This window comes from Taudactylus pleione, unplaced genomic scaffold (genome assembly GCF_031769625.1).
Source record: "Taudactylus pleione unplaced genomic scaffold, aTauple2 ptg000016l, whole genome shotgun sequence".
Taxonomy (NCBI): Eukaryota; Metazoa; Chordata; class Amphibia; order Anura; family Myobatrachidae; genus Taudactylus; species Taudactylus pleione.
Window position 1 is genome coordinate 5352496 of NW_028284418.1, and position 27798 is coordinate 5380293.

Below are 27798 nucleotides of genomic sequence, written 5' to 3' on the forward strand. Positions count from 1 at the left end.
GTGTGGCAGGCTAACACACACACACCAAAAAAATTGTTTTTATTTTCACACTGGTGGTGTGGCAGACTAACACACACACAACAAAAAAAATGTTTTTATTTTTACACTGGTGATGTGGCAGGCTAACATGCACACCAAAAAATTGATTTTATTTTCACACTGGAGGTGTGGCAGGCTAACACACACACACCAAAATGTTTTTTATTTTCACACTGGTCATGTGGCAGGCTAACACGCACACACCAAAAAATGATTTGTGTTTTCACACTGGTGGTGTGGCAGGCTAACATGCACACACCAAAAAAAATGTTTATATTTTCTCACTGGTGGTGTGGCAGGCTAACACGCACACACCAAAAATTGTTTTTTTTTCCACACTGGTGGTGTGGCAGGCTCACACGCACACACCAAATAATTGCTTTTATTTTCACACTGGTGGTGTGGCAGGCTAACACGCACACACCAAAAAATTGTTTTTATTTTCACACTGGTGGTGTGGCAGGCTAACACGCACACACCAAAAAATGTTTTTTTTTTCACACTGGTGGTGTGGCAGGCTAACACACACACCAAATTTTTTTTTTATTTTCACACTGGTGGTGTGGCAGGCTAACACGCACACACAAAAAAATTGTTTTTATTTTCATATTGGTGGTGTGGCAGGCTAACACGCACTCACCAAAACGTTGTTTTTATTTTTACACTGGTGGTGTTGCAGGCTAACACGCAGACACCAAAAAATTGTTTTTATTTTCATACTGGTGGTGTGGCTAACATGCACACACCAAAAAATTGTTTTTATTTTCACACTGGTGGTGTTGCAGGCTAACATGCACACACCAAAAAATTGTTTTTATTTTCACACTGGTGGTGTGGCAGGCTAACACGCACACAAAAAAAAAGTTTTTATTTTTACGCTGGTGGTGTGGCAGGCTAACACGCAAACACCAAAAATTGTTTTATTTTTACACTAGTGGTGTGGCAGGCTAACATGCACATGCCAAAAAAAATAATTGTAATTTTCACACTGGTGGTGAGGCTAACATGCACACACCAAAAAAATTTGTTTTTATTTTTTCACTGGTGGTGTGGCTAACACATACACACATTTTTTTTATTGTTTTTACACTGGGTGTGAAGAAGAGCTCCCCTAATGGACAAAGCACCCCCTTGTACATCCAGCCCCTATGGACAACAGCAAGCCAGTCCCTATGAACAACAGCCAGCCATCCCCTATGGACAGGACAACAGCCAGCCCCTATATGGATTAATATGGACAACAGCCAGCCCTTATGGACAACAACAAGCCAGCCCATATGGACAACAGCCAGCCCCTATGAACAGGACAACCTCAAACAGTCAGCCCGCCATCCCCTGTGGACAACAGTCAGCCAGCTCCTATGGATAACAGCCAGCCCCTATGGACAGGACAACCTCAAACTGCCATCCAGCCCCTATGGACAACAGCCAGCCAGCCACTATGGACAACAGCCAGCCAGCCCCTATGTACAGGACAACCTATTATGCACAACAGCAGCTCCCAGCACAACCTCACAAATCACAATTATGCACAATTATGCACAACAGCAGCACAGCACAGCTCCCAGCTCCCTCCCTATTCACTCTCCACAGCCGGAATGAAAAATGGCGGCGATTGAGAGACCTTTATAGAATCCAAAACCCGCAAGAATCTGACAGCGGGATGATGATGTTTTGCCTCATTTTGAGATCTGAGTCAGTTGGAAAAACCCGAGCCGACTTGGATCTGCCTCATATCTGCTAAGTTCAGGTGAGTTCAGTTCTCAGGGAACCAAACCCGCTCATCTCTAGTAAGACGCCCATTTTCCCTTAGTGTTACACGTCATCTCCAGGAAGTGCATGCAACAATCGGTAACATTGAGTAACACCGGACCCATATGCAGCACTTGTGGCAGACCATACCCTACCACAAGCACTGCCAGTGCTTCAGTGTGTAATTCAGCCATGTGCTGTGTATTATAACACTGCATCTTAATTATGCACGCCTCTGAAATTGCACTAAGAGGCTCAGACACACCTGCGTTCGCACCACCACTCCCCCGTTTCCATCGACCAACCCCTGTCACCACCTACAAACTGCTCATCCTGTCACTCATTCTAGCAAGGAGTCTATGGGTCTCATTCAGAGCCGCTCGTAAGCGGCCGCTCGTTCGTTCCGAGCGATGTTCGCACATCTGCGCATGCGTATGGGTTTTAGTACGCATGCGCGAACCAGTCAGTGTGGTCAGAAATCGTGTGCTCGCAATATAGCGAATGCCTGCTATTTTAAGTGAGAGGATGAGGCGTTTGTGGGTGGTAACAGGGGAAGGTGCTTAAAAACGGGGAGTGGAGATCCGAACGCAGGCATGCCAAACGGTCAAAACGGGCGTTTAATGGGAGTGCATAATCAAGAAAGCAGCATCATCGACCACGCCAGTTGGGTGTCTTTTAGCCAGATCTGCTCGCATGATTGCGGTTGGAAAATCCAACCACAAGAATAGCGAGCAGTTCATTCGCCTTTCGATGTACTCGATTGATCTAATAAATAGCGGAGATGACGTATGATGCGAGCGGCCAGGGGACGTTTTTTACAAAAAAACGTCCGCATGTTTTGTTCGCTCGTTCAGACCTAGAGGCGGCAACAGACCGCAAAGAGTGAATGGTTAATTTAAATAGCCACCCCCTTTTTCTGAACGAGCGAGCGCAAATAGTGTCCAGCTCTGAATCAGACCCTATGTGCAGGGTGCAAACACTTCCCGATCGCATGGACTAGTTCGCGCACGTATGCACAGATTGCAAACATCGGCAGGCTGTGTGCGACCGCAGCCTAGCAAATGGGTCTGAATCAGGCCCTAAGTTCGATGGGCCAGGGATTTAAATTTTTTTGTTTTGCCAAGACCCTATGGAATGCTTACATGGAACAAAGAGGACCCGAAATTTGCATAGGAGACGGTGAGTATGGATATTTTTTTTACAGGTATCCTATGGATTTTCTACATGGAGAAGAGGACCGATGGGCTTCAGGGATACATAGGTGAGTATGTGGGATAGTGTGTGTACATGTATGTTTTTTAATAAAATGATACTTTCTACGGTGTGTGTGTTCTGTGTTTTTTAACACTGCTTTTGCTGTGGAACTACAGGTACCAGCGGGTCTGTAATGCCGTGCATGCTGGTACTTGAGGTTCTTCAAGTGTCAGCATGCAGGGGAGGCTTTCTGGGACCTGCAGTTCCACAGTAAAAGACAATATTTTTAGTTTTATCAAATGCACTACACTACACTATCAACCCGGCACCCACCACCCCAGGGGTGTCGGGGATAGCCCCGGGCTATCAACCTAGGTCTGGAGTGTCCCGGAGAGGGGGGCCCCTTTATTGCGGTGTCCCCAGCTCCCCAGGGATCTCTGGCCTGTGCTGACTAGTGGTCAGGGTTAAAGCTTCAGCTGGGGGACCCGTGAAAGGGCTCCCCTGGCTGTGGCATTAACCCCCCCGCTAGAAAAAGTCTGGTGCTGGTTCTGTATAATACAGATGGACCCTACTAATTTTTCACCCTGTATATCCAGAACCAGGACCAGATAAGAGCCCAATGCTGGTTGCGCAAAATACGGGGGACCTCTTCATCATTTGTCCCCCGTATTTTGGCAACCAGGGCTGGTTTTGAATAGCCCGGTGCTGGTTGTGCTTAAATACAGGGGACCCCTACGTCGTTTGTCCCCTGTAGTTTGCACAACCAGCACTGGGTCACTAAAAGCCCAGGGCTGCTTGCTCTTTTTTTTTGGGGGGGGGTGCACAGGAATCACACAATCTAATGAATATGCAAACCGTTGGATCATGCACGATAGATTGGGTGAACACTGTGCAACTTTTGCTACACATTGTTGACTTCAGCTGCCGGTGAGTGTTCAAGGGAGATTGCAAATGACACTGGGTCGTTTGCAAATCACACCGTGTATGGGGGCCTTAACTTTCCCAGCTGGATGACATCGCCAAAGGGGTCATGTGGAACTCCTGGCTGGGTGGAGTAACTGGTGTCCATTACCATTACTCTGGTCAGGGTTGGTGAAAGAGTAGCAGTCGGAGTTCACTGGGAGAGATGGACATCCGGAGAGAGAGGTCAGTACTTACCCTATATCAGAGCAGTAACTAGACATTCTGGTGCCCTGTGTGAGAAAGAGCTCTGGTCCTCCCCCCCTCCCCTGGATTTTTATTAATATTAAAATTATGCATACTGTACTAAGTATAAGGTTATAATGTAGCAGTTGACCACCAAATATACAATAATGTCAGGATAATCCTGTGTTTTCATTTAAATATGATGATGGCAAACAAGAAGACATTATTGTTTATTGGTCACCTGCTACATTATAACCTTATACCTAGCACAGTACGGATAATTTTAATATATTAATATAATATCAGGTCACGTTGCAACCAATTCCCCCCTCCCCATTCCTCTCTGGGGCTCTATGCAGTCAGCAGCACTCACCTGGTCAATAATACTCTATTACCAGGCACAGGCTGAGTGACTGACACCTGTGTTTGGAGTTGGACTGACAATGTTAGTCACTGGAGTACTACCTGGACCGGACCCTGCCTGCTGCCGTGTCTGTGCGCCCAGATACAACTGCTCCTCACTCTTGCCAGCACCACTGTGGGAGTGTGGAGAGGAGACGTCATGACCAGACCCTACAGGAAGTGCACCGAGTGCGGGTGCCGGCCAGGGGAGGTGGAGCTGAAGGAGATTGACAGACAGGCAGGGGATACTGTCAAGGAACCTGGCGCACACTGCTGCGGGTGGCACAGCAAATAAAAATTTCTGTGGGCAGCCGGTTATGCCACAGGGCATCCTGCGCTCTGGCCCTGATTGAGCCGGATGCTCTGACAGAGCGCTCGCTCTGAATCAGGGCCGGGCTATTTTTTCTCTAGAATGGCCTCCTGGCCGCTCGCATAGTTGTGGGTGACCACTCACAGCTATAGCGAGCGGCAAGGAAGATGGTTGCGATGGTCAAGACCATCGCGACCATTGGGCTTGCGACGAGATCCTTGTGGTAGGGTCTCGTTGCTGCAAGCCCTGGAGAGATTTCGGCTCTAACAGAGCCAAAATCTCTCCCACTGACATCACTGGTGATGTCAGTGGGGCCGGCCACAAACGGTAAGCATTCACATGGGAACGCTACCGTTTGGGCAGCCACCCCCCGCCCCGCCCACCAAAGGGGGCGTGCTGTCACTCAACATTGACAGCACGCCCCCTCTGGTGCAAGACCCGGAGCGACGGTTTGCCCGTCGCTATCCGGGTCTCGCGCATGCGCACGTCGGAGTCGGCTCCATCGCGCGCATGCGCTCTGGGCCACCATCGACCCGGTTGCGAGCGCTCAGCGCTTTAGCCCGGGTCTAAATCAGGCCCACTGTGTGGTAGCACCGGCCACATCACCCTAGTTATGGTCCTGCCCCATATATATACAGATACTACAGGATACTAATTACTACAAAGTTATTACTAAATGCTGACCCAATTCAGCTGTTAGTATCTTTCCAAGTTTGAGAGTCCCCCTTTGTAACTGTTGTTAATATAAGACTGTAAAGTGGCAGTGATTATTTATATTATGCTGGATTAGGAGACACTTCAGCCCTCTGACTTAATCCAGTGCCTTCATATTTATTTCCCACACTTAAGACTATGCTTACTAATATAAGTCAAACTATTCTAGTTGAACAGTTAATTATAGTGCAGATCTATGATCAGTAGAGTGGAAAACTAACACAGGACCTGATTCAGCATGGATCGCAATTGCAACAGCGTACACAGATCGGCCGATTGTTGTGTACTGCGCATGCATATGCACCACACTGCGCATGCGTGGCGATCGCACTGCGATTATGCATGTGGACAGGAATCCATCGCAGAGTGAGGGACAGGCTGTGAGCGTTGGGGGTTGTGATGGGGGAGTAGTTGCAGAAACACAGGCGTGCCTGTTCGTTGGAACACCGTTGAATGGGCGTGCATAAATTAGCTGCTGCGATTGCATACGCAGCCTGAGTACTCACTGCATGCCACGAGACCTGCAAATTCTCATACAGGTCAGAGCTGCTGTCATTGTGAGTGAGGGGCCGATGTTCTCTGATGTTACCGATGTATACGCAGGACTGCGAGATATTATGGATATGAGAAGGCAGTAGTGGGCATCTCTTTGCTGGCTGAGCAATGGCAGACATCCACATATATTTGAAGATTCATTGCGTGATTGCACAGTTGCGATCCGTGCTGAATTAGGCCCACAGTTAGCAGCTAAGACAGTAGCACCCTGAGGTCAACAAAGGTAAATTATCCTTCAGAAAAAGATAAAAAATAGTAGGCGCCACTTATCGCTCCCAGCAAGGGGTAATAGATCAAGTGTTTATTAATTTGTTGAGATGAACATACTAAATAATCAGTAATCAACACTTTATAAAACTCCCGGGAGTGGGGTTATACGTACATCAATTGAATCACAATAGGAAATGATATAAAAAACATATATATACACACATCTAGTCAACACATATGAATCAGCTTGTGGTGGATATTTTCATAATCAATTTAGCCACTTTAGTTGTGGTCTCACTATCCAATAAAAGTCTCTGAAATGTAACAGTTCTCTGTTATGTAGCAGTTCTTTAATAAAAGCTGTGTAGCTGGTGAGTATCAACACTGTAGCAATTTGGAATATCTGTTATAAGTTCTCAGTCAGAGGTAAATTGTTTATGAAAATATCCACCACAAGCTGATTCATATGTGTTGACTAGATGTGTGTACATATATTTTTATATAATTTTATATTGTGATTCAATTGATGTACGTATAACCCCACTCCCGGGAGTTTTATAAAGTGTTGATTACTGTTATTTAGTATGTTCATTTTAACAAATTAATAAACATTTGATATAAACCCCTTGCTGGGAGAGATATACAGCGCCACCTACTATTTTTTGCCTTTTTCTGTTTTGTTGTTGGAGGTGTGGCAAAGCCTCTGGTAGGTGTGCAGCATTGAACACCAGCAGGAAGGGTTAGTTCTTTACACCCCTACTGGCGCCTGGGCTATTACATTGCTTTGTGTGATCTCTACATTATCCTTCAGCCTGGACTTTTATGTTAGAGTATATGACATTACTCAGAGGTATTTACTGGTATTATGGTCCCCATTTATCAATGAAGGTAAACACCAGCAGAATTTTTTCGTGTAGTATCCAGTGAAGACCTCCTTGTCCAGTGAAGTCCAGGAAAGTCCTCCTTGTCTGCGAGATCCTCCTCTTGGTTACTGGCGGCCTATAGTCTTGTAAATCTGCTTGTTAGTTACAATGGTTCTCTCCCTGAGAACTAGCTTATTTAACTGATTCAATATGCTGCACCTTATCCATACTGCAGGCAACATTTTATGTTTACTATTTGGAGAAGCTTATTTAAGGAGCCGAAGGGGAAGTTAAACACTAGGGCGTATTCTCCACACACTCCAATACGTGGTTTGGAACTGACATAGCCTTTTATTATTATTATTATTATTGCCAGTTATTTATATAGCGCACACATATTCTGCAGCGTTTTTACAGAGAATATTCGGCCATTCACATCAGTCCCTACCCCATTGGAGCTTACTATCTATATTCCCTACCACATGCACACGCACATACACACACTAGGGGTAATTTTGTTAGGAGCCAATTAACCTACCAGTATATTTTTGGAGTGTGGGAGGAAACCTGAGTACCCGGAGGAAACCCACGCAAGCACAGGGAGAATATACAAACTCCACACAGTTAGGGCCGTACTGGGTATCGAACAAACGACCTCAGTGCTGTGAGGCAGTAATGCTACCATTACACTGTCTGTGCTGCCCTTTTATACTTTATACTATATGTTTTATGTTGTATTGTGTGTGTATACCGGTATTAGCTTGCACAATTTTAACAGACCACTTATAGGAAGTATTTATTTGTATATATTGATAGTTATGTACACCCTTATTTTTAATAAAATCTCTAGAATTTATATAACAGATTTGCATTTTATACTTATTTATTTATTATAGACAAGGTGTGCTCTGATATTTTTCTTCTTTTAAATTGTTGCAAGTGAAGCCAGGTGGGGCTTCTAGTATTTTGGCTGCAACCTGTAATATATCAACATTTAGGCGTAGCGCAGTCACTCTTCCCCCTTTTTTGGTTTTTGAATATATGTGCTGTGTAAGTCTGACATTTCTGACGCTGTAATCGGAGAGAGCCTCATTCCATCATTTCTGAACCCTCTGCAAATGCGAGGATGAGTAGTAGTAAAAGTAATGATGATGCAAATGAGGAGGGTTGGTCATGGCATCTCGACAGTCAGAATCCTGACCGTCAAAATGCCAGCAGTGTGATGCCAATGGTGAAAATGCTGACCAATTTCGGTAAATATTTTCAAGTTAACCCTAACCCTTATCTTAATCCTATACCTAACCCATCCCTCCCACAGCCTATCCATAATCTTTCTCCCAAAAGCCTGACCCTAACCCTCCCCACCTGCAGCCTAACCCTCCCCACCCGCAGTCTATACCAACTCCCCTCCTGTAGCCCAACCCTAACCCCCATACCTACCATTAGAAGTTGTCTGCATTCTGACCTGTCAGTATGCCACCACCAGTATTGTGAGCGTCGGGATTCTGACTGTCGGAATGCCGACCACATCCCAATATGGATGTTAATGTTAAATATGTTGGCAAAAAATAAGTTGATACAATTCAGGTGTGTTATGGTTTTGTGTCAAAGTAAGTCAGCCACTAGTGGTAAAAGTTCTTTCCAGTGATAAGAAAAAGGACGTTGTCATGCCTGAGCATAAAACTTAAAAAAACACCTTCCGTGCGGACATTCAGTATTTGTACCCAAATCATGACAACATTTGCCATGGCATCTGTATCATTTGTGATGCCAAAATAAGTAGAGGTAGGGATATTAACCATCTAGGCACCACCTTCCTGTTACATCCTTTGCAGTGAGTTCACGCAAATTATTTCACAAAATTTGGATAATCATAGAAAGTAATAAGCAGTCCAGCATCAGCTACCAGCAGCATGGACAAATCCCAGTACATGCAATCTCTACCACCAATACCTTCATCATCAAACTCCATGGAGTTAGTACTGCATCAAATTTGCAAAGGCAAACTGACTTCCCAAATACAATCCATGATTCCCAGGAAAAATCAATGTGAACTAAGGCTGCTGCTGCTGGGGGTAAATCTTCATCACAGAAGGGGACCAGGAAGACTAGTCGTTTTAAACTACAATTGACTGTGAAACAATCATTTGCAAGAGGAACCAAGTATGACAGCCACCATCCTATTTCCCAATGGATAGCTGAATATGTTAGTGCTAGATCCGCCGTTAATGTATCTGGTTTTAGACAATTAGGGCCGTATTCAATTTAGAGCGAAAAGCCGTTTTCAGCGAAACTTTTTTGCAGATGATGTCATTTTCGACAATTTCATTTATCCCCGTATTCAATTTCAGCATCTTTTTGCTGGCGCGATAACGCAATGCGATGTATTAGGTGAAAAAGTTTTGCATAGGAACACCCGGCGGAAAAAAGTGCAGAATTGGTGTTTTGGGGTGCAACATTGCGGGAACCACCCTGCAACCTTTGGACACCCCCCACCCGATGCTAACTGCGTAAAAAAATGAAAAAAAAACCCCACAAAGGACACCCCTAAAAAGCACTTTGAAAAAATGGGCAAAAAAAGCAAAGTGGGGGTACAAATTCAAAAACTAGCTAAATAGCATGGGGTCTGCAAGTATGGGGGAGGTGTATTTTTGATTGCAGGTGCTTGCTGAAGGTGCATTTTTGGCACTTTTTAATGCTTGACTTTAGAAACTTTAAATTATGGTTGAACCCATTTTCATGTACCCCAAATTTGATGGAAATACTTATTTTTCCCTCAAAAAGTAGCAAAATGCTATTCTTCGCCACTTGCTGACAAACGCTAACTACTGCTTATTGAGACCATTCAAAAATCCCAAATATCTTCAGCAGGGCTAATTGGGGGTACCATAGTGAACCCCCATGTCAGAGCATCTTTTGGGGGTTGTCAGGCTGATTTCCTCAAAAACGACAGGACTTTTCACCTGTTTGAGTTTCACCGGGAGCCGTTTCCTTTAATTTGTAATTGAATACGAGGATATGCGGGGACGTGCGCGATACTTTTTCGCACAGAAAAGTGGCGAAGATGGCGAAAGGTCTGGCAACTGACTTTTCCAAGAGACCCACTGGTGATGATAATGAGTAAACTTAGCACACCAGAGTGAAACAACATTATGACATCTGGTCAGGCTTAAAATAATTGCCCACAATTATTGACACCTGTACAGTGACTCAATCTAATACAGTAAGTATCAATAGAATGATGGAGCATGTACATTAGTATGTCACACAGTCCCCTTTAATATTGGGAGGAAAACACATGCAATTTGGAGCCCCTTGTACAAACTAGCCTTGGTTTATTTATGCTACCCACCTTTCAGTGCGTATTCGGAAAACTGTTTAATACAGCCGGGAACCTTGTGAACGATCTGTGTAGGAGGCTATTTAAAAAAAATTTGGAAAAACTTATGTTCATCAAAATGAACTACAAATTTATAAGGAGGACCTTTGCCGCTAATTACAACAAACATATACTTTTATAACGGTGGATTCTAGTGGGGATGAGCTAATATTGTGTGATGATGATATTAACAACAGTGATGAGGGTGATGATGAGGATGATAATGACATCTTCCAACTGTGAGGATGATTAACAGTTCTGTTAACCACCTTAAACCCATTGGTAGCTTGGTTTAACCAAACCACCAAGATGTTTACTTTTGTGGGGGCCCAAATAAACCAAGCACTTCAGCCACAAAAGTGTCAATCCCTATCGCTAAAGTGCTTGGTTTGTTAAACTGTGCATATCCTTTTTTATATACAGCATAAGTGTGGATAGAAGGGAATATATTAATGTACTTTACTGGGGCGTTGATGTTCTTCTGTATCTTGCAAGACCATCCATCACCAGCTTCTACTCCAGGTGTATAAACCACATTCTGGGAGCTTCTCCACAGATACAACAGAATAGTGACATCCTTGTTATCATTCTTTATTGTGTGCATTTGACAGGTAGGGTTTATTAATGTACTTTACTGGGGCATTGATGTTTATTTGTATCTTGCAAGACCATCCATCACCAGCTTCTAATCATCAAATTATATAATCTTTATACTGTATAATCTTCAAATCATATAATTAATCATATCATCAAATTATATAATCATATAATTATTGACTTATACACAGATACAGAGTAGTATCATCAAATCATATAATTTTCATATAATCTTCAAATCATATTCTCACATATTAATTAGAAACTTTGACAAGGCTGTGACTCTGCCTTGTATCGCATGTATTGGCCTAGAGCCTGTGATTTCATGTTTGCAATGGATTCAGTTTCCTTTCCATTTTCAAAATTTCATTGGGATCTTGGAAGCTTGTTTCATAATAATATTTTCCATGTTTACTTTTCTTTGCAATTATTGCTGTTAGTAGTCAATCAATCAATGCATTATCTGGCTTCCAATACATAAATACTCCACCCCCAATTACCTGTACTGGGTTTGGACCTTTGACCTAGTACTCGACTAATTAAAACATTCTTTAGCATTGTATAGTTTATATTAAACTGTCATCTTGTCTGCCACTGCAGTGCCACTATGTTTCATAGATACAGTATGCTATATTCTTTTAAACTGTCATGTGATAGTGCCATGACTCTGTTGCTTAGTTTAGCCAGCCAGCTCGCTGCAGCCTCTGGCTAATATTGGTGAAAATAATATTGTTAACAGTGGGATGGTCAAAGTGAAAATTTCTGGAAATTAATGTCATTGATGTTAATAATACTGTAGGAACAAAAAAAGGTCCAAATGACATGATTTTAGCTGTTTTTATAAATTTTTAAAGATATCCAAGAGCAATACCAAAACATCTAAGGATGGTTTTGCCAAAACCGAAACACAACAAAGATTAAGAACCAAAACCAAAACATGGAGTTCCGCGCACATCTCTATTGTGAAAATGTAGAGTGATTCTTTCTTGTAGAGTTGGGTACTCCAAGGAAATTTACTGTAAATAAATAGAAGAAAGTGTATAAGGGAGGTTAATTGGGGGAGTTTTAGTAAAGGGAAAAGGAAATTGTCCCATGAGGTATCAAAACAAAAGCAAACAATGAAATGACCTTGAGTAGGTGCACTATAGGGAGAAGTGTTGTGTATTGTACTAAGCTAATTTGTTACACCATTGGAGTTGTGAAGATGGTATTGAGCCTGAGTCCAAACCAATACAATATCAAATAAACGTATTTGGCCTATATTTTACATCAATTTAATAAAGCTGTGACAAACTCACCACCCTTTCAATCTATAAGGGAATAATTGGTTCCCCAAGCCAGCTTCCCAGGTGAGTTGAAGATTAGAACAAAGACTTGGGTGGAGGCACAACTAGAAGAGTAATTTAAGATAGGAAAATTATAGGTCCCCCAGGTATGTGATACTGTAAAGTTTATTGACTATTACTCTAAATCATAAAGGAATAATGGATACAGGGTGCTTACCTGACTCCCTACATCTGGCACTGTTAAATAAAGCCACCTTCAAATGCCATCTACTATATCATCGAAAAGGAATCAGAAGATCCTGACCTGGCAGCCTCCTAGCTCACCCCCAGTCACTGATCACAATATAATATTGCACATCATCTGACTTATTGCTGAGCATGCGTGTCAGATTAGCCCATAAAGTGATAATGATAGCTATCACTTTACTGCCAATCTCTTCACCGGAATAGGTTCCTATAAAATACACTTTTCAAGCAAGGGGTGGTTTTGTTAAATAGCTCCCCCAAAAATTGTTCTTTTTTGCCACGAGATGCGGCAATAAGAAATTATATTTTGCAGGGCCCAACTTCCACTACTGATAGATAAGCTCTTTTATTTGTATGCTTGTGTCACTGGGAATCAGAACAGTGCGGCCCTGTACCCACCTCTACTTTCATTCTGCTGTTCAGCCAGTGACTCCACCTCTGCTCTCTCCCATTGGCTGGACTAAATAACACATGCACGGAAGTCAATGTGACTGACTTCTACTTATCTGCCTGCCTGACCTGCATCCTGCACTGAGGGGGGCCGCGCAGTACAGGTTTAGGAGCGACTAACAAGTAAAGAGGTAAGTGACCAGATATTGGAATACATTCGAATACATTGCAAGGATGTATCAAATATTGCATACAGGGATAGAGCTTGCGAGAAATCTCAGTCCCTCTGAATCCCCTACAAGCACTTCTAAGGGTATTTTTCACAAAGAATACCTGAGAGTGTGCCTGTGCATGCATAACCACTGGCTATCCCTACCTCCCCCTCTTCATCAGGGGAGGAAGAGGGGGGGGGCAGGATATCATGGTCCAGGCAGTGCTATATCTACAGTATATACCCATGCGCCCTTTGCTAAATTTGTGCTTAGCTATGTACAGTAAGCACCAATAGAAAAAGTGGGATCTCTCAAATTGTTAATCCTTCTATGAATGTTGTATAGTGATCAATGAATGTTGGTGCTTATTATACAGTTGCCTCTGCATACATATCTACTTATTCTTTCTATGCCCAGGGACATCCTAAAAGTAGGGTCACAACTCATCCAGAATTACTTCAGATAAACTAGTGATGAAGACATCTGTCTTGATCTTGAGTGTGGAGCATTAGCAATCCCAGACGCTTTGTGAAGATTGTGGTGAGAAGCCCATGGGTTTCTATTAGACAACACCATCTATTATTGAAAGTGTCAGATTTTTGGAGATGGCTACATATGGGAAATGCGGCCAGAACTCAGAAAATGGCAGTTTTTGGAGTTTTGGCCACATTTTAGCATTAGTATATGCCACCCATGGTGCGTTATTCTGCTGGGAATAATCATTAGAAGATGGGTAGGCTGTGGTCACAAAGGGAGATAGATGAGGTCAGAAAATAATATTTAGCTTAAGCTTGTCATTAAAATAATGCTAATTTGGGGCGGCATGTAACAAAGCCGAAAATGCAGTAACCCCTCTGAAAACTGCTGTTTTCGATCGTTTACCACAATACAAATGGATTCCCATATGTATTGAAAAGGTCTGCAGCAGATATTGAAGCTATCTGCTGAGAATCCGTGGCACAGTAATCCATACAGAATTCTTTGGGGCTGCCATGTGCCCATATGCCAGAAGCCCCCGGAGAGCAATCCCAAGGATCCCTTTCTGTGTCCCGCAGTTTGCGAATGTGCTGGCCGATAAAAGACCCTCCAACATGATCTCTTCCATCGGGTACCCAATGCTATGCTCCAGGACTTCCCACTTAATTTATGTTTGCAGTTACCTGTGTTGAACTAGTACATTGATGAAAAAGGTGTTTCAACAAAGGTTACTGAATCATAAAGTAAGAGGATGCCATTATGTATGCAAATAGGGGTGGATGCAGGGGCAGATTTAAATTTAGCAGGAATGCTCCTGCTGAGCTGACACACTTTTTTTTCAACTTTCTATAAAAAAAAACCCATAACAAGCAGGTGAGTGGGGCCGAGGGTGACAGCGTGGAAGGTGAAGCCACAGATGACAGAGTGGGAGACGGGGCCACGGGTGACAGCGTGTGAGGCAGGTGGAGCCGGGTTACGAGCGCAGCAGCAATTGGTGGCTTCATGGGGAGATGGAGATGGTCCAGCTCCGACAGCATAGATAGCCCCGGCTGCAAACTGACAGAGCCATCAGCTGGGACAAGTGACTCCTGTGGGAGGAGGTAAAGGCCTACTGAGGCCATGCTGATACAGGGGCAGAGAGGGAGGGCTCTTACAAGGGGGCACTTACTAATTGGGAGGGCAGGGGGGCAATAATTGTGGTATAACAGGGGGGCACTAATTGTGAGTGATACAGGGCAGGAAGGGCACTAACTGTGGATGAAACGGGCATGGAAGCACTTACTGTGGGTGATATATGGGCAGTGGGGCACTAATTGTGGGTGATATAGGGGCAGGGGGGCACTAACTGGGTGAAACAGGGGCATAGGGGAATTAATTGTGGATTATACATGAGCAGGGGGGCACTAATTGTAGGTGATACAGGGGCAGGTGGCACTTACTGTGGGTGATATAGGAGCAGGGGGCACTTACTGCAGGTAAAACCCGGGCAAGGGGGCACTTACTGAGGGATATATAGGGGCAGGAGGGCACTTATTGTGGGACACAGGGCCTGATTCAGACCGTCTTGCAAGCCGCCACTTGCTCGTTCCTGGCCGGTGTTATGCAATTGTGCACACGTATGCGTCGTAGTGCGCGTGCGCGAACTAGTCCGAGCAATTGGGAAGCGCTCCCTCACCCAGCAAAGACAGCCCAGTGGAATGAGTGATAGGAGAGGCCATTTGTGGGTGGTAGTAGGGGCAGGCCACTGGAAACGGGGGAGTGGAGTTGCAAACGCAGGCGTGTCTGAGCATCTTAACGCCATTTCAGTGCTTTCGGTAAGGTACAGTCAACCGCTAGTGCTGCGGTCAGTTCCAATGGACCTCGATGTACCAGTGGTTGCATACACTTCCTGGAGATGACGGGCGTCTTATGAATGGCTGGTGGGTGTCAGCATACACAAAGTGATCGCTCGCCAAGACATAGTGGGCGTGCTTATGCCTTGCCGTGCAATCACCTGCCTTGATGTCATTTAGCTGAATTTGCATACGCTGGGAGCGAGCGTCTGCATCTAGCGAGCGGGTCTGAATCAGGTCCACAGTGTTCGAGTATATAATGGGGTGATACTGAGGCAGGTTACTGTATAATGGGGTAATACCGAGGAAGGTGACTGTGAGTCACAGTGTAATATAATAGGGCCCTTGGAGATAGCACTGGGGGCCCTGGGGAAATGGCACTGGGGGTCCTGGGGAGATGGCGCCAGGGACACAGAGGAGAGACATGGGGATGGTGCTGGAGAGACACAGGGATGGTGCTGGAAAGACACATGGGGATGGCACTAGAGAGACCCACGGGAATGGAGCTGGAGAGAGACAGGGGAGATGGTGCTGGAGACACACAGGTAGGACAACTGATAGGTTTAGAAGAAGAGGCTGGGGAACAGTAATCTTCAGTAAGACACCAATTCTAAAGAAACCATATTTCTGATACAAATTATACAAAATTAGCAAATATATTTTATATATAATTGTTTGATCAGGGAAACTCATGTTACTATGTATTATCTGATTGTACCTCTGTTGCATGTTGACGACATTGGCTTTATTCCTACACAAACAGGCAGCTTCCAGACCATCTTATTTCCTGCATGAATAGTGAATACTGAATCAAGACACGGCCTGTCCAGGAAGGATCAATTTTTTCAGAGGTTCCCCATAGCAGAGAATAGAGAATACTCATTTACACGCTCGCTGTATTAATTCACTGCAGAGAGCAGCTGGGGGCATATCCATCTCCTCTTGGAGCGGTGGGCATGCTCCCAGCATGATGAAAAATAGGGGAGTGGCTTGCAGGCATGGCATTTCAGTACTAGCATATCAATAATGGGTGTTGGGTATGCGGTGCACATAGGCCCCTGGGTCTAGGGGGCCCGCAACACACACACTGTACCCATAGTCTATATACTTACCTTTCCGCAGAAGCAATCACCGGGAAAATACTGTGGGAACCATTTTCCTGAAGATCTGCACATTCACATTAGAGAAATCAGCAGGAAAATGGTGCCAGCGACATTCTCACGGAAATCTGTGGACTATTTACATAACCTTAATTCCACCCAGTGTCATGCTGCTGCATATCTTCTAGAGATGTGCATTTCGGTTCCTCAGAAATCAGAATCCACCTGAATTTTGTTAATCCGGTCAGATTCGAGTCACGGTTTTGATCTTAACTCGATTCGAAATTCGGATTTGAAACCCTAATTTTGGGTTTTGGATTGCAAAAATTACATGATTTTAGCTGTTTTTAAAAACTTTTTAGAAATTTATTTTTTAAAAAACCTAGATCCAAAACCAAAACCAAAGCACAGGGGTCAGCGCACATCTTTAATATCTTTACTACCGCTATTTTGCTAATAGGTTATGAGACCAGCAGCCTCAAGTTAATAGATTCTGGTGCCCATACACTGACACTACCTACAATAATCACCCAGGCCAAAAACTGATCCAGCCAAACCCTGCTCCTAAATTGCATGATACTCCTTTCCAGTCCCGGAAATCAAGTCTATTTATCTGTATATTTGTATTCTGATTATGGCCCTGATTCAGAGCCGGACGCTCTGACAGAGCGCTCGCTCTGAATCAGGGCCGTCCTTCTGAATTTTTAGAGCGGCCTCCTGGCCGATCGTATAGCTGTGGGTGACCACCCACAGCTATAGCGAGTGGCCAGGAAGATGGTCGCGATGGTCAAGACCATCACGACCATCGGGCTTGCGATGAGACCCTTGTGGTAGGGTCTCGTTGCCACAAGCCCTGGAGTGTTTTTGGCTCTATTAGAGCCGAAAGCACTCCCACTGACATCACTTGTGATTTCAGTGGGGCCGGCCCCAGACAGTGGGCGTTCCCATGGGAACGTCTCCGTCTGGCCAGCCACACCCCCAGCACGCCCACCAGAGGGTGCGTGCTGTCACTCACCATCGACAGCATGCCCCATTTGTAGCGAGACCCATAGCGATGGCTTGCCCGTCGCTATCCGGGTCTCGCGCATGCGCACGACGGAGCTGCCTCCGTCGTGCGCATGCGCACTGGGCCAACATCGACCGCATCAGCGCTCGCGAGCGGATCTGAATTAGGCCCAATGTTCAATGGTCAGGTCATGCTGGGACTGTGAAGCAGCCAATGTGTGAAGACAACTATGTGAATATATATATTTTCTCAGCCATCTACTCTGTTTTTTCTCTGTGTAATAATTCTAAAAATAAAAAGGTATTTATTCCAAGTTGTTACCAAAATAAAATTGAATCTGTCCTCAAATAAGATAAAATGCCATAGAAAAGTTATTCCTGGTGAAACCATTGCTTTGTGAGAATGCAAAATGTTTCACCCTCCCAATGATTACATGGACAATAACAAAAATATGTCCTAACCAATAAGCTACATCAGGGGTCTGCAACCCGTGGCCGCCGACCGGGGCACCTGTGGAGCTGTTTCCCATGGCCTGCCGACCGGGGCACAGGTTGGGGTGAGGAGGCTGGTGGCGGGGACGCTGGCACTGAAGAGGTTAACCAAAGTCTCTGCTGCCAGGAAGAGAGAGTATGCGCTGCCAGGAAGGAGGCGGGGAGAGGCTCTGATGTGTCCTACGTGTCAGCAGCACCAGGGGCGTTTCTAGAGAGGAGGGGACCCGTGTGCAGTCTCCGACACGGGCCACCTCCTCTCCGCCGGGCGGCCGGCAGCGCACTGAGCTGTACGCGGCCAGCGCCGGAGTTATAGACTCTGGGCACTAGAGTGTGCCCAGAGTTTATAATGTATGCACAGGTCACCGGGAAAATGGGTGCGGCGGCTATTTTCCCTGTACTGCGCATGTGCAAATGACAGGAAAATGGCCGCCGCGGCCATTTTCCTGTCATTTTACAGCGCCGGACCCACGCGCCGATGTGGGACTCCGGAGAGTTAAGTAATATTATGGGTGCAGGGGCCCGTGTTCCCCGCACACCCTGCGCCCATTACAGATATGCCCCTGAGCAGCACATGGGTCTCCATCAGTGCAAAGTGCAGAGCGCAGCCATCCAGAAAGTTCCATAGTCGGATGAGAACTCAGATTCCAGACCAACATCTTGAGAATACTCTGCGCAGCATAGCGACTTCCAACATTGATGCTAACATCGACAAGCTGGCCAAGCAAAAGCAATGCCAAGTTTCGCACTGACATGAACATGTTATTGTAAAAAAGGTAAACAGACCATGTTTCATTCATTAATATAATAAAATTATCTTTTGAAATCTTCATTATGGCCTTATGAGTCTACAAAAAGGTCTTAGAATTCTCTATATTTTAGAGTCTAAATACCGCAGTATAGTTTAGTGGCCCTCAGGCTTTGTTTGGATTTTTTAATGTGGCCCACACTGTCTTAAAGGTTGAAGACCCCTGAGCTACATAAAAACTGATGCTTTTTTGGGCGTTCAAGGAGTAGTGAGAAGGAGTCCAAAGGCTGGTACAAATACTACAAATGTCTTTCTCTGTCCTACCAGCTCCGATTTCCTTCTGCACACCTGAATGGCAGGTCTGTGTTTACATAGCCTTCCAGTAAGAAGCAGTTTATATTGTTTAGTGGCTATTTAGCTTCCATTTGTGTCATTTTTGTTACAAGTTCATCGGAACTTGATCAATGTTCTAAGCAGTGTCATCTTTTACGTTAAATCCTAGAAGAAACAGTGACCGTCTTAGAGTATGAGGTGACATCCTGAGCAAAAGTCAAGCAGGATTATTGAAAATCATGACTAAGGTAAGCATCCAAGTTTGCTTTCGTACTGTGACACACAGCAGAACAGTTATATGTTAATGTTGAACACATAATGGTGTACTGTGGAGGGGGAGAGGGAGCGACAACTCTCTTCTGGAAATTACAAGCCTGTCAGAATTGTGACACAATGACGCACACTGCCAAAAGTGTTTTTATATTCAGATTTTAACCCAATCACTACCTGAAATAATGTTTTCCATTTAAGAGTAGCCGAACAATGCATTTCATTACTACACTAATGTTGCTTCAGATGTTCTGGCAATTTTGGGCTTAGGTTGAGCATTCTAAAAATATTTTAGAATTAAGTTAGTATATGTTTTCTTCAGCACGTGCTATGTTATGCTGAATATCAGTTTAAAAAATAGAGGTAGTGTAATATTTGCATAGTAGTTATTGCTTATCCTACAGTTGTTGTTTGTAACCAGATACATATGTAGTACACGTGCTGCATATCTCAATCACAGTTGCTCAGCTGCATGCCTGCAGTTGATATTTTTGCAATGTGCATATATGTAATATTTTATATTCAGTGGCTGGTCTGAAAACCATAGGTTATAGTTGACAACATGTAAAAAAAAGTTCCAAGTACCCTTTGCTACAGTAGGATGGATATCAGTGTGCTACTCCTCTAATAATTACATGCTTATCTATCTATCTATCTATCTATCTATCTATCTATCTATCTATCTATCCTTGAGAATTATGGGAGTCTATTAATTAAGCTGATCCCTCTTGAAAATCATGATACTTTCCCCATGATTTAAGTGTGTGATGTTAGCTGCTGTACCATATAGGTCATAGTTTACGCGGAGAGAGATCTTCAGATACCTCCCCAGCTGCTTGCACCGTCATGACTTCATTGGTAAATTGCCCTGTTAATTCATCTGTTGTTGTGAAAAGGGATATACCTAGGGTGGTGTGACATGTTTATAATCATTCTCACTTGTAGCTTCCTTTTCTTTTATCCCCGGCATCTCCTTATCACCCCTATCTCCACCCTGGCCGACGCTGCCTCCATATGGCCACCTCCCCAAGCACCTTCAGTCACATCCTCTTCTATTTAACGCACACATTTCTAAATACTGTCATACATGGGATTCAAACCTATCACCTCTGACATGGCAGTCAGACACCTTATACAAGGAGCTATCTGCCCCACAATTTCTGATGGCAGCCCTGAACACAGCCACCAATTCCTGACCTAGGTGTTACCACCTCAAAGACCTTTGCTGGTGAGTGTACCATACACAGATCTCCCCACCGCTGATATTGGATTCACACTATATTTGGCAGTGACAGCTGGATAACAGTTGTACAGTGGGATCGGTACCCCTTAATCACTGTATGGGACAAATCAAATTTGTTATGCCCCTTTCCCATGAGGCCATACCCTTTTTTCGGGCATGTGTCTTATGCCCCTCTTTTGTTTGAAAATAGGGGGTGGGGCACCAATGCTCTTTCTAGGCCCAGGGCACCAAAAAGTGTAGTTACGCCTCTGATGGTGAAAACAGATAGTTAGTAAACAGGTTTTTAGACAGTCATTTCATATTGATGTCCAGATTTTGAGGCATTGCATTGTGCAATTGCTCAGTCATGAAATATAGTAATATTTTTAAGGACAGCTATTTCTAGGACCAAAGCTTTAAACTGGGTAAAGGGCCGGACTGGCCATCTGGCACTTCTGGCAAATGCCAAAAGGGCCGATGGCCTCTGGGCCGGCTTGAAGAGTGTGGCTACCGCTGTACAGGCTGGAAATCACCTGTCCAACTTGAAGCGTCCCCACCCTCCATCCACGGTGGCGGCAGTGATGGGTCGGTGCGCACATGATGATTCGGTAATAAACCCTTGCCAAGCAGCACCGCCTCCCGGTGCTCTGCTCGGCCCGGAATAGACGTGAGGCAAGGCCCGTATGACTCACGACACGCCCCCGTATGCCTAAGGTGCGCATACAGGGGAAACTGCCAGGGCTGATCTACAGCCCTAGTCCAAACTATGCTATCTTAGACAACTCTTTATTGTTCTCTGTTTTTCAGTGTCAGACTGTGCTAGAAATTATTCTTCAGAACCACCCAGCTCTTTTTGGCAAACAAGAGGTTACCTAAATGATAGAGCCAAGCCGTAGCTCACTAATTACAGCTGTATAAACACTTCCCAGGTGTCATCACAGTTCAAACCCATTAGCAGTTCAGTGCAGTTCACAAGAAAGGGAAATAAATAGTATGTTCTAGGACTTAACTACACTGTGGTATTTTTGGAAATTGTAGACAGTGCAATATTTTGACCTGTAGGCCTAATAATTTCATAAAGTAAGCAGCTGCTGAATCAAGTGCTGATTATCAATTTACAATGGCACAGAATCAGATTGATATGTTTAAAACATAAAAAACGTTGGTGTATACCTTTAATAATTATGGAATGTTTACATCATCTTTTGCTAAACCCAACATCCAGTCATGTTTTGCAGCTTCGACAGGTAAGATGCATCTCAGCATTAGGACAAGAATATAGACGGTTCTCTATTCCTTCACTTCAAAATTGTAGGAAAATTATTTTGTGAAATTTTCAACATCTATTTACATGTATGACTTGTAGCAAGATCAGGGTAAGGATGCCGTCTCCTGGGGTAAATGGTTGCACTTGTTATGCAGCAGCCAAGTAGTAGTACACCAGACCAGGACCTTGGTATAAGTATTCGCAGGTAGTTTTATTAGCAGCAGAAAAATCAACAAAACATAAAAGTAAATACTGGCCTGTTCAGCTCTAACTAAACAAAATGATTCCCTCTTTTAGAGTGGAAAGACCTAACACCCCTCTCAAAAAACAGAGGTCAACAGGCCTCTGACCACAGATACTAACACACCCTTTGTCAGCCTCCCACATGTGGTCTGCCAATCAAAGCTGCTAATCAGCTGCTGTCTACCAGACAGCAGCTACAAACCTGGGGCATAGATCTCTCCCCTCCACAATCTTTCCAGTGTTTTTGTCACAGTGTATATGATTTATTTAGATGGGGAAACATTGTAATGTTAGCTGTATGCACTTATGGGGTACACACAAGGTAAATAATGAGTAGGCACAAAAAGCAGGAAAGGTCCTTGTTCCATTGAGCTATTATTATGAAAAAGAGAAACAGTAGCCTGACATAAACCCTTGACTTCATCAAACATATCCATTCATACAAACATATTGAAAAACCCCAAAACTACCATACTATGATATGTTTGCCCACATACCAAAAATTTATAATTTCTATACCTTAATAATATTAGTTTGGGAGACACAATACACATCCTGGTCTTGTTTAAGGGAATTACCTGAAGCCAATTTCATTATGCCATGTTGCTTGAGTTCATTATGCTTGAGTTCCGTGTTCTTTTCTATTAGTAAAACAGGTCTTATATACCAGGATTAGTAAGACAGTCCCAAGTTATTTATTATGGCGCGTTTCATCCCATGACGTGGTTTGTTTACTTTTTCATACACCACCTGCCAATTATATGCTTCCTTCCTTCGGCTGGTGCCAAATGCCTAATACTGAAACATAATGTGCCACGTCACTTCTTATGGTCCTGTTATATGAACTGCTCTCTATAGATTAAATGCTGCCACCTCACTTATTGAGGCATATAGCTTTAAGTGCCTTTAATGTGGTTTATTTATCTTTTTTTATCCAACAATTTGCAAATCACCTGGATGACTATATACACTAAAATATGGGGGTGATGCACTAAGCCTTGGAGAGAGATACAGTGGAGAGTGATGAAGTATCAACCAATCAGCTACTAACTGTCATTTTTCAAACACAGCCAGCAAACTGACAGTTAGGAGCTGATTGGTTGGTACTTTATCACTCTGGCATAAGGATGCCATTTCCATTAGGAATATTTATTGCAATAGAAGTCAATAAGTGGTAGACCTATATCTGCATTTATACCTTCTTTGACTCTACTTCTCATAGGACCATCTTATACTTTACTGTTTGACATTATATTCCACTTTATAGGTATGGATCATTTTAAATATAAAAATAAATATTTAACTTCATATTCAATTATAAATGGATATTGTTATGTTATAACCATCTATGGGTGGGATTCAATTAAGTTAAGTTAAGTGGTGCTAATTGATCGCCGGAACTTATTCAATTAGCCCGGAGTTAAAAGGAATTTCTGTTCGGGTCTCCTGACAGGATTTCTGTTCGGGTCTCCTGACAGGATTTCTGTTCGGGTCTCCTGACAGGATTTCTGTTCGGGTCTCCTGACAGGATTTCTGTTCAGGTCTCCTGACAGGATTTCTGTTCGGGTCTCCTGACAGGATTTCTGTTCGGGTCTCCTGACAGGATTTCTGTTCGGGTCTCCTGAGATGCGAACAGAAGTCCCCGATAAAACACCCAGTTAACGCATAGGTCCGTGATTTTTTCATGGACTCTATGAGTTAACACTCATTAACTGCACTTAACATCCCTTGTTAACACTCGTTAAAAAGGGGCTCGGGTGAAAACAGGAGACTAATTGAATAGCCTCAGACAATAAAGCCAGAGGCTACCTCCCTTTTTCACCAATGCAAAGTTAACACCGCTAATTGAATTCCCCCTATAAATGAGGAAATCTTTATTTAATGTAGGTAAGTATTAAACTAGATTTCTAAGCAACTTTAAGCAATATATATCATAGTATGTTATTTGCAAACTAAACAGTTTTATATGAAAGTAGTATGTCTTATTTCAAACATCACTACAGAAACAATTTGAGTTCAAATATTACAGCTTTGAGCAGAAATATACCTCATTTCCATCTTTGCTAAAATAGTACAGTATACCTCCAGTACCCCTTAATGTGCATAAAGATTTCAAGGACTCAATAGAGTACACTTGAAAAATATAAGCACACAGAATGGCCCTCCATAGCTTTCTCTATGTATGCTCCTCCTCCATATTGCTTATTGCATTCACACTGTAATAAATAAGTTATGTTCTTGAGTAAACTCTTAGGGGCATATTCAATTGGGCGCGAGGTATAGCGAGGAAAAAAACCTTGCACTGCCTCCGCCCAATTTTGGATTACCGCTGGTATACGCGCTTCCGATACCCGAGGTATCCAATAAAAAAATTGCCCGTGGGGTTTTCAGCGCTGAACACCCTGCGCTGTGTAAAAAAATAAAAATAAATTACACTTACCTGCCCGGGGGTCTCTGGTGGTCTCTGCAGCTCCCGGTGGCCTCCCCTCCATCTTCTCACTGGGGAGGGGGCTGCTGGGAGTCCCGTGGGCTGCAGGGAAGCACAAGGGCTGCTGGGAAATGTAGCTCTCAAAGCACCCATTTCGGGGGGGCATACTTACACTGGGGACAAACACACTGGGGGTCACACACTCATGCACACACACACACTCACCCATAAACACTCACACACACTGACATACTCACCGCTGCTGCAGGAGACCGGGTCCCAACACTGGATGCAGAAGACAGCACTTCAGAAGGTGAGTATTACTAACTAATTAAGCTAATTGGAAACTTCCAATTACTTAATTAGTCATTAGGACGGATGCCGCTGGTGTCCCAGAGCATTTCCCGACTATTTTTCCAAAAATTGTGGATTTTTGGAAAAAGTGGTCATGCTCTGGAGGTGCTCAAAAGAAAACCTCCTGGCACTAAAAAAAAATCAAAAACCCTGCTCCTAATTGAATAGCAAAAATCCCGCACCTGCAGAAACATCCAGCAGGTGCAGGATTTTTGCTATTCTTGCCCCCAATTGAATATGCCCCTAACGGGTCAATTCAATGAGCACGTTTGTGAAAGCGAGTTTGTTTCATGAAACTCTCCTACATTGCGTGAATGCGTGCTCCCAAAAAATGCAAGATTCAATTAGACATGGCAATTTGTTGTACTCATGGTGAGGTTGTGTGACTTATTTACAAATATTGTCCTGGGAGAAGTGCATGAATAAATGGGGAAACCTCCCTGGACACAAGAAAAGTGCCAACTGAGATAACATGACCGGTCACAATCCCAACGCTGAAACGCCAGCTAAGGAGTTATGACAGGTGTCAAGATACCGACACCTGTCATAATCCAAGCACCAAAGTACAGAACGCCATGGGCCCAATCGAGGTAAGTACAGCCACCCGTTATCTTGGCTGTGGGGGGAGAGAGTTAGGTTTAGGGCACACCGGGGGACAAAGGGTTAGGCATCTCCCAGGAAGGGTGGGGCTAGGGGAAGGGGGGGTTAGGGTTAGGCACCACCAGGAGGAGGTTAGGGTTAGGCACCCCCACCCGGGAGGGTTAGGTTTAGGGACTGGGGAGGGGAGGTTAGGTTTAGGCACTAATGGGGGGAGGTTAGGGTTAGGCACTAGGGGGGAGATTAGGTTTAGGCACCCCTAAAGACAGGTTAGGAGGGGGAGAGGGGAGGGTTAGAGTATTTCCTAAGCCTATCAGGATTTCAGCCTGTTGGTCTCTCCTTGCAGGGATTTGAACCGCCGGTAATACAATCCCATTCCAACAGGACCATATAGAAAGCTGTTAGTGGCCATAAGGAGTACTGGAGGTTCTTAAAAGGTGTCAAATGGATGATTTTTGCTCTTTTTATTAATGGTTGAAAAATGATAGCAAGTTTTTTTCACCAAATCAAAGCCTTTCCAGCATTTTGGGATACAGAAACATGTCTGTATAGTAATAGTTCAGTGTTTTTATACAAGTCTGGTAAAAGTTGGAATAAACACTTTTATCTCTCATCTCCAAGTTGTAAAACCCCTCTCTCATCAATACAACTCCTCCATATACCTGTCCCACATAATTTAGCTCATTATTGAGCTTTTTAAAGAAATTCACCTGAAAACTGACATGTCTGTATTGGCCAAATTTTGTTATTCAAACTCTCCAAGTGCATGATTATTCATTGGGAGGCGTGTACCAGAGGTTCTCCGCTGTGTCTTGACATTTTTACTTTGAAATAAAATATTTCCGTTCCTTTTCACCTGTTGTGCACACAAAAAAATTTAAATAGCCTCTGAAAAATCAAGTTTGCAATTGAATTGCAAATGCAATTTGCTGTCGAGTTCACAATGAGCTCACAAGTCCCAACTTACCTCTAATTGAATAAACAATTCACAGTAAATGAGGATTTAAAAAAAATAAAATAATTAAAATAGCTTTATTTCATATGCCACATCTATGAAAATATATTGCATTTATGTGACATTTCTTTATTATTTCTGGAAGTACACTCTTAACCAATCAGTCTTTTAAGTTGGGGGCCTTTCTGCATATTAAGTAGGGTTTGTATGAAATCACCTTTGAAAAAAATGGATCCTTCATAAACAGTTTCCAATGGTTTTTAAAAAATATCCTACATATTTTATGAACCACATTTTATCTTGTGACAAATGCTACCCTCATATTATTCTTATTTTTTTAGACTGTTTTTATTATTGTTTGGCATAACAAGAGTTTCTATTTTAATATTTTGTACATCTTATAATGATTTATTGATTATAGTTGGAGAATAACATAATAAATATTTTATTCATCTTATTAGACTGTAAATTTAAGTTATGTTCTTCGGTAAATTTTCTTTCACTCTAATAAACTGTCCCAACAATATTTTATTAAGTCAGTTATAATGATAGTGACTGCTCTTCTCAATGTTTAGTCTGTCGGTTTACTGTAATTTGAAACTTTTTAATATGTCGAACCCATATTAAGGGCCTAATGTAATAGGGTGAGAGTTTAGAAAATGTGAGAGTTTAGCAGTAAAACTATAACACTAATACATTGATTGAGTTGTATTTTCAATATAGGAAACACCTGGATGAGAGCTTAAATTTTGAGTTTTTTTAATCTGAAAATCACGCAAGTTTGCATGTTCTGTGACTTTATTACATTGGCTGAGTTTAAAAATGTGAAAGTTTTCTCTTACATTTTCCAAGCTCTCACCCTATTACATTTGGGCCTAAATCTTTATATTTTTATAAGATATATATTAAATTTTATAGAAAGTAAAATCTAGAAAATAACATTAAATAGTACCTTCAACTCACTTGTCAAAAGGGAATTTTATGTTATAAGGATTATTATTTAGATACGAACAAATAGCTTCCTGCCCCACACTACTCACACTTCAAACAAAGAAAATATTGGCTACACAGTAAATCTATGCTATGAGATCAGATTTCCCCCTACTCAAGACACAAACATACAACTTATTAGCATTAGGATCAAATCTGACACCCATGGCTAAGCCAACACTTTGTAGAAAAA

The 27798-nt window shown here is 43.2% G+C and overlaps 1 protein-coding gene across 1 annotated transcript in view; it reads left to right on the forward strand.

Moving 5' to 3' along the window:
• Positions 1-27798, forward strand: part of KCNJ2 (potassium inwardly rectifying channel subfamily J member 2) — a 97177-nt gene that overhangs the window by 52311 nt on the left and 17068 nt on the right. The window contains exon 2 of the transcript XR_015878793.1: positions 19449-19527. The gene's annotated coding sequence lies outside the window, so the exon portion shown is untranslated. The remainder of the gene's footprint in view (positions 1-19448; positions 19528-27798) is intronic.